Source organism: Cryptotermes secundus, unplaced genomic scaffold (assembly GCF_002891405.2).
Source record: "Cryptotermes secundus unplaced genomic scaffold, Csec_1.0 scaffold22, whole genome shotgun sequence".
NCBI lineage: Eukaryota > Metazoa > Arthropoda > Insecta > Blattodea > Kalotermitidae > Cryptotermes > Cryptotermes secundus.
In genome coordinates, this window is record NW_019742961.1 from 2796236 (window position 1) to 2803263 (window position 7028).

The window sequence follows — 7028 nt, forward strand, 5'->3', positions numbered from 1 at the left end:
TTTAAGGGCGGAAAATTTCAGGGAACAAGTCCTCCGGGAGGGACTTTAAGCTGTGTGTCCCGTATCGTAACTTTACGGCACGTAAAAGAACCTCATATCTCCAAAGGAGATCACTGAGCCAAATTCCATGACGTTTCCTGCCCAACAAAGGCCTCTGATAGATGGGGGAAGCATTATAGACACCGCTAAGCAAGTGGCCGAACTCGCTTGCTCGGCGGGACTGATGGTACGCACCATTTATCGGTAGGGTATAGAGACTGGTATCATATCATAGAGGGAAGCACAATGGACCAATACTGGTCTAAGTGCAAGGGGAAACCCACCCTCTCCAACAACTAACTAACTAACTAACTAACTAATTAACTAACTAACTAAGTAACTAGCACGCGATTTTCTTTTCAGTGTTCACAGATGTAACATATCGTTGTTAAAGCAGCAACGCTTCTTTCATGTGAGAGCACTTCATGGACACTTGAAATTATGCAAACATTCCTCCCATCTCACGATTCATATACAGATGCTTTACAAATAATTTGTAAAATTAGTTTGCTGTATGTCGTTATTTTCCTTTCGTAAGAAATCCGAATGCTGGTCACGGTAGCCGAGCGGTTAAGGGCTGCAATGTCTCCGCTCGCTAAGAAAGCTGGACCGTGGGTTCGAATCCCAATCAGGGCATGGATGTTTGGGTTGTGTGTGTGTGCGCGCGCGCGTATTTTGTCTGTACTCGTATCTGTGTACAGGTAGAGGCCTTGCGACGAGCTGATCACCGACTCAATGAGTCCTACCGAATGTCTAAGATCTAGTAAACCGAAGTGAAACGAAGGTTTTCATGGAGGTAGGCAAAGGCCCAAATTGGGGCTGTACAGCTACTGCTCTCTGCATTACAAGCCATTCACTGCTTTGAATATGGAGGCGATACGTTCCTCCGAAACGTCGGCCAAAACGAAGAATACACGGCGCCTAAACCCAGAAGACTTCATAGTCATCGCCGTGAAAACCTCAAAACTTACAAGAAGATAGATAATTTGCTGAACTGTTATTAGACTTATGTTACTAAATATAAAGCAGCACAGCAAGATCGTCTCCCCTGTACGTCCCCTCTCTCCTCCTTGGCCCCACAAGTAGTTTACACAAATGTCTGATACCAAGTGAAAAATAGGGTTACGCGTATTAGTGACTATAGACGGGGATTGGATTGGTAAACAGATTTATTGGCCATTTACAGGTCTTAGCTACTTATAATTATTACACTACTACTGATTTCCACACTCAAGTCTTCTCAGTCTCCTTTCACCAGTCTTTACCTGGTAACAGCTCGCCACAATGGTCATTCCCCTGTAATGTTTTCACTAGACGTTTCCTGGTAACGAATCTTAGCAAAAGAGATTTTTCTGCTTCCGTTGCCCGCTAGTTGACACTCCACAGCTGAACCCTCAACTACACTGCACTCACTCTTTGAACAGAACACGGTCGGCCGGGTCACGTAGGTTCAGAGCGGACCCACAAGGAACACCGACTACATCACCTCTTCTATTGTCGTGTGACGTCATCGCGCACGCGTATGCTGCGGGCGCTACATAGCAACGGCTGTACGAGTCACGTATTGTGTCATCTTCTCTATTGGTGCGTGTGGGCTTTGCCTAGCATCGGCTGACATTTACAGAGTGACCTATTTACAACGGGTCTACACGCCACAATACTAAGTTATTTATGTCGAGAAATTGTGTGCTGTTATGGAGGTTCGCCTGGTTTATTATCATATAATCCTAGAAGGTCATAGGCCTATTGCAATCAAACGCAATCCATATCTGATCTCCATATATAGTCCTTTGAAATCTAATTTAATAGTCATGCTATGTACGTTCGAGTCTCCACATAGACTCTTTCCATGACATTTTAATCCGAAATGATATAACGGTTTGCTTCAACACACAGGTCTACTAAACATTCGGTCTATTCCGTTGCCCTGATACCGTAGAGCCATGCATTACTAACCACATAAACTAAGCATGGACGTTGCTTGGTCTTTTCATTATATTTTATAACGCTATTTCAGCTGTTGATGCCATATACCCGACCATCTCTGTGGTCCAGTGGTCAGAGTTCCTGGCTACAAATCCAGAGGTCACGTGTTCGATTCCAGGCGCTACCAGGTTTTCTGAGAAGTAGTTGGTCTGAAACGGGGTTCACTCAGCCCCGTGAGGATAACTGAGGAGCTAGTTGAATGGAGAAATAGCGGCTCCGTTCTAGAAAACAAAGATTAAAGGCAAGAGGAATCCATTGCACTGACCACGCGACACTCTCTATCCGCAAAAGTTGGCACTAATTTCGCTGATAAGCGGCGGTCGCTCTGTCGGTATAGTTCGCTTGCGGACTGAAGGCCATGGAATTTGATGCCACATACCCGCAAAATAAATTCTTCTATTTTCTCACAACGGCTATTATGAACCAAATTTCTTCTTGGTCGTAACACCGTGCAGTCCGGCAGAAGTTCACTGACATTTCGGAAGAATATCCTGCCTCCATCTTAAGAGTTAAAAAGCAAACCAAGCAAAAGAAATGTGGCGAGCGTTCAGTGAAATTTCGGCTTAGTGCCCTGCGTTACATTCCAGAAGACGCTACACTTCAAATTAAGTGAAGACTATAATGAAGAAGAGAGGATGGGAAGGAGTCCACACGATCTAATCTCAACTTGATGACTCTGAAGAAATCTACAAAATACACAGTTAAAATACTCAAACATGGCGTCGAGAATCAGAACCTCGCGAATTCAAGGCATAAATTCCAATTCTTCAGTCTTACAGTTCGATGTGGTGAGCGACAGGACGTTTTACGGAGCCGAAGCTCGTATGGAAATGCATCACATTTCTTGAAATTCAGAACTTATGTAACGACAGCTTCGATAGAAATGTATAAACAGCGTCCATTTCAGAAATAGTTGGCGCATACCCTCATGGCTTCAACAATATTACCTTCTTCGTGATTGCACTGAAGTAAAGAGATATATTTTGTAGCACAGTTACCATGACTGACCGCTCTCTATTCTATACAATTTTCTCTTCTTCAACCTCTTTTACCTCACAACCCCTTTCAAAACTCCCCATCAGTTTTATTAGTGAACCTGCTGCTGTCCTTTAAGAGATGTTTTGGTTCAGTTCTTCAATGGACCAGACGAGAGAATAAATTGATGTTTATGGCAAAAGGCAATCAGACCTGCTGATCGTATTTTCTCGGGGTTTAAAGATGGCAATTATTATGTGACAGCTTCAGAAGGAGAAAAGGGGGGAACTGGTTTCGTGTAGGATTAGAAAGACTTAAGGAACCAAACATAACAGAAAAATATACGAGTCTGGTGAACCACAAAATAGCAACGAAGAAAAGTTCGGTAGGAAAAGCATCTCTCTTCTAAACGAGCTTCTAATATACAATATCAATAAGATGAAATATTTCTACGTCTATAATTAAAATCATACGAGTGGTCAATATCTACTTCTCTGTAATAGCCACATCTAGACTGAAATATGAAATACAATTTCAATCGAAGCCAGGAATCTAGCTGATATTCATAACGCCCATCCATTCGCAATATCGGACAACTATGTGGAGAAAGTATATAAAGAAAAGCGCTGTTTACAGGCTTCGATTTCCACCGTCTTGGTCACAGATAAAAATAATTGATCGCTTCATTCCACTACACAGGTTTCCCATAAAATATGCCGACATTAAAACTCGGAGGTGTTGTAAATAACAAATCAGGAAAGATATAGGAGGAAGAGGTCGTGTTCTTTTCAAGAATCTCAGCATTCCTTCTGGAGGAACTGAGGAAAACAAAAGTAAATTTGACGTGAAACAAATGTACCAGGGGTTATGAAGTGGAGGCGGAAGGCTTGAGTCATTAATTTCGGCCATAAAATCAGAGATCCATGAGTGAGACTGGAGTCTCTCATAGCAGTGACTGTTACTTTCTGACATATGCCACCGTGTAGCCCGGTAGAACGTCTCGTAGAAATACATGTATACTGCTTAATCTTCAGAGTCGAAGAAAAGCCCTGCAACACGCAGAATAACTTTATTTGCCATTTGCTGTCACTTTGACCCTGAAGATGGAGGCAAGGTTCCTCCGAATTCACATGAAGTTCTAGCAGACTAAAGGTCACAGCTCAGAAGGGAACACTACTCAGAGTTCCTCTTTCTATCCATCACAAATAAGACCTCCTTTCTTCTTTCAAATTATGTGCTCGAAGCTCTAAAACGTAGCTTAAAAGCCTTCTCACCTGAGGACTGTAGGTTCTTTCAAATTCTTTTGAACGAATAAGATCAAAGGTCACTGTTTTCTCAATTCTTAAGGAAATACATTTTGAAAATCCCTCAGAATCTCCTCTACTCTTTTACAATAACAACACAAGTTTATATATAGGAAGGTACTTTGCATTTGAAAACAAAGACGTCTCTAGTACTTGTTTATTTATGGACCACCTCCTTGCATTGTTCCTTGCAGAGCGCTCTTCCTTGCATGCGATTATAAGTCGAGACCGAAGGCTAAGTAGCCCCTGAACCATTCCATCATTCATAGGCTCGTGAGGAGGAGAGGCTGACTGGACATTACTTCCGCTTGGCACCGAACTGAAGGAGCAGAGGGACAAATGCTCTGGAAATAACAAGCAGATTCAGGTAGAGCCTGATCTGACAAAGACTGTTTTTCGCATTTACAATTTCTAATTTGACTCAACTAGAAGGAAACAGAGGGTGTCTCCATATTTCTCAGCGGTTTGAAGATTAGATTACTTGGATTTTGAACATTGCATGACATGAGCAAGAGTTACAGATAGATGTGTTTCATAACTTCTGTGAATGCATCTTCTTTTCTTGATTTAGTCTCGTTTCTACGTAGTTTTTACTTTGTTACTGATACTGTTATGTGATCTCTTGTTCTTTTTGTCAAAGGCCACAAAAATAGTATACATAAAAGCTATTTGATATACTACCACTGCCAATAAGTTCGTGGAATGGTCGCAAAGCGTAGTACGGGAATTTACTGCGAATATGTTTCAACAGTGTTTTCGACAGCTATATCAACGTTGGCAGACTTGCATAGCGGCCAACGGCAACTATTCTGAGGGCCGATGTGGATCTGCGTTAAGTGTATGTGAATATGTAAGATTTGAGGCTTTCATGGCGGTGACTGGGATTTGGCACCGTGTATATGTGGTGTTAACCGACGTTTCGGAGGAACGTATCGCCTCCATCTTCAGGGTAGAAGGAAAAATATAAGGATTCTGCAACCGGTTCTCACGGTCTCTTCGCTTGCAGAATCCTTATATTTTTTCTTCTACCCTGAAGATGGAGGCGATACGTTCCTCCGAAACGTCGTTTAACACCATATATACACGGTGCCAAATCCCAGAAGACTGCTTTCTGTATGTGAATACCTTGTAATATGAGGCGACAAAACCACATTCCACGAACTTAATGACTCTACCACGTATATCTGCTTGCAATATTTCCTTGCAGACAAAAAGGATGCCTGTCTCGGAGAAAATATTGCGTTCTTCTACGAGTACCTTGCGCTCCTGACTATCAACAGCCCTGAATTATCATTCGATAACACATGTGATTCTTCCACAACTTCTGTAAACCTGAAGGCCTTTTAGAGATATTTACTTAAACTGCATTAATGTAAAGAAGGGGTAGCAAAGAGGGGGGAGCGGAATGACGTAGAGTGAACAAAAAAAGAACGGTTGGGAAGCGCATACGGGAAAGAGAAGAAAATAACCGCGATGTGAAAGGATTAAAGAGAAGAAGGAGAAATAGGTTTATGATTTATTTTACGGCGGTCTCAATATCTCAGACAATACAGACAATATAGCGTCTAATTATATGATAACTGGCAAATAATAAATTGGAAAGGATTTGGAAGAACGCTGTAGTGCCCTATCGAGAAATTATCCTAGTATGTCTGGAAGAACTGAGGAAGACCAGGAAAACAGCAGTTAAGATAAGCGGTACCACGACCGAGACTGGAAACAAGGACCTGTTAAATACAAGTCTGTTAGCCTCCTCGTTGAAAGGGACAAGATACGAAAAATGTACTCTCCAGCAGAGACCAAACCTGCTCATGGGCTCAAATTCATAACCAAATGACGTGTATGTTTTATGTAATAAATGAACAGACTTTGGAATTCTTTTCAATTTATATTAAACCAGTGCGTGGGTAACAGAAAATTTGCATCTGAGTTTTCATGATAATTTTCAAAACCATAACAGAGGGTTACATTAAAATTGATATTGAACTAGGCTTATTTTGTTTCACATTCATTTAATACACAACCCCTATTTGACATTTGCTTCAATTGAACTTCATCAGAAATGATCCAACATCGCAAAAATTTGTAAGGCTTAGATAAGATATTATGGTATAGAACTTGTATCTGAAATTTTTTTTTGCGTGGTGTATATTTAGCAAAACACAATTCTAATTATTTCAGTCATATTATCCTTGCAATGATATATCTGTATATACGGTATGGGGGATCAGTAAGGTCTATGATTTATGCAATATCTTAAATTGCTTATAACGATTAACGGGGTGAATAATTCAAGCGTAAGACTACTGAGCTGTCGTGTAGTTGTCCAGTATTTGTGACACAGACAGCCAGACTCTAATGTAAGGCTTGGACATCTCTCGGTACAGAAATGAATGATGCAGTCGTGGCTAACCACCCAGGGTGACAGTGATTGGCGTATTGAATGTAGCGTCCAGTAAACTGCAGCCATTTTGAAGAGCAAACTAACAGTTAATTCACCCCTTGCATAGATAGGAATTTGTTAAGAGAGGTCGGAGTGTCTCAGGGTCACTGACCGGACATTTACGTAAATCTCTCGCATAACTCCAGCGCCTACGTTTTCAGCCAGATCTTTATTATGTGTCAAATTATCTCTGATAATGACCAATTCATTACACCGGTATTACTATACAGTGAGCATAGTAAATTCTCCGATTATATATATATATATATATATTGTGGGAA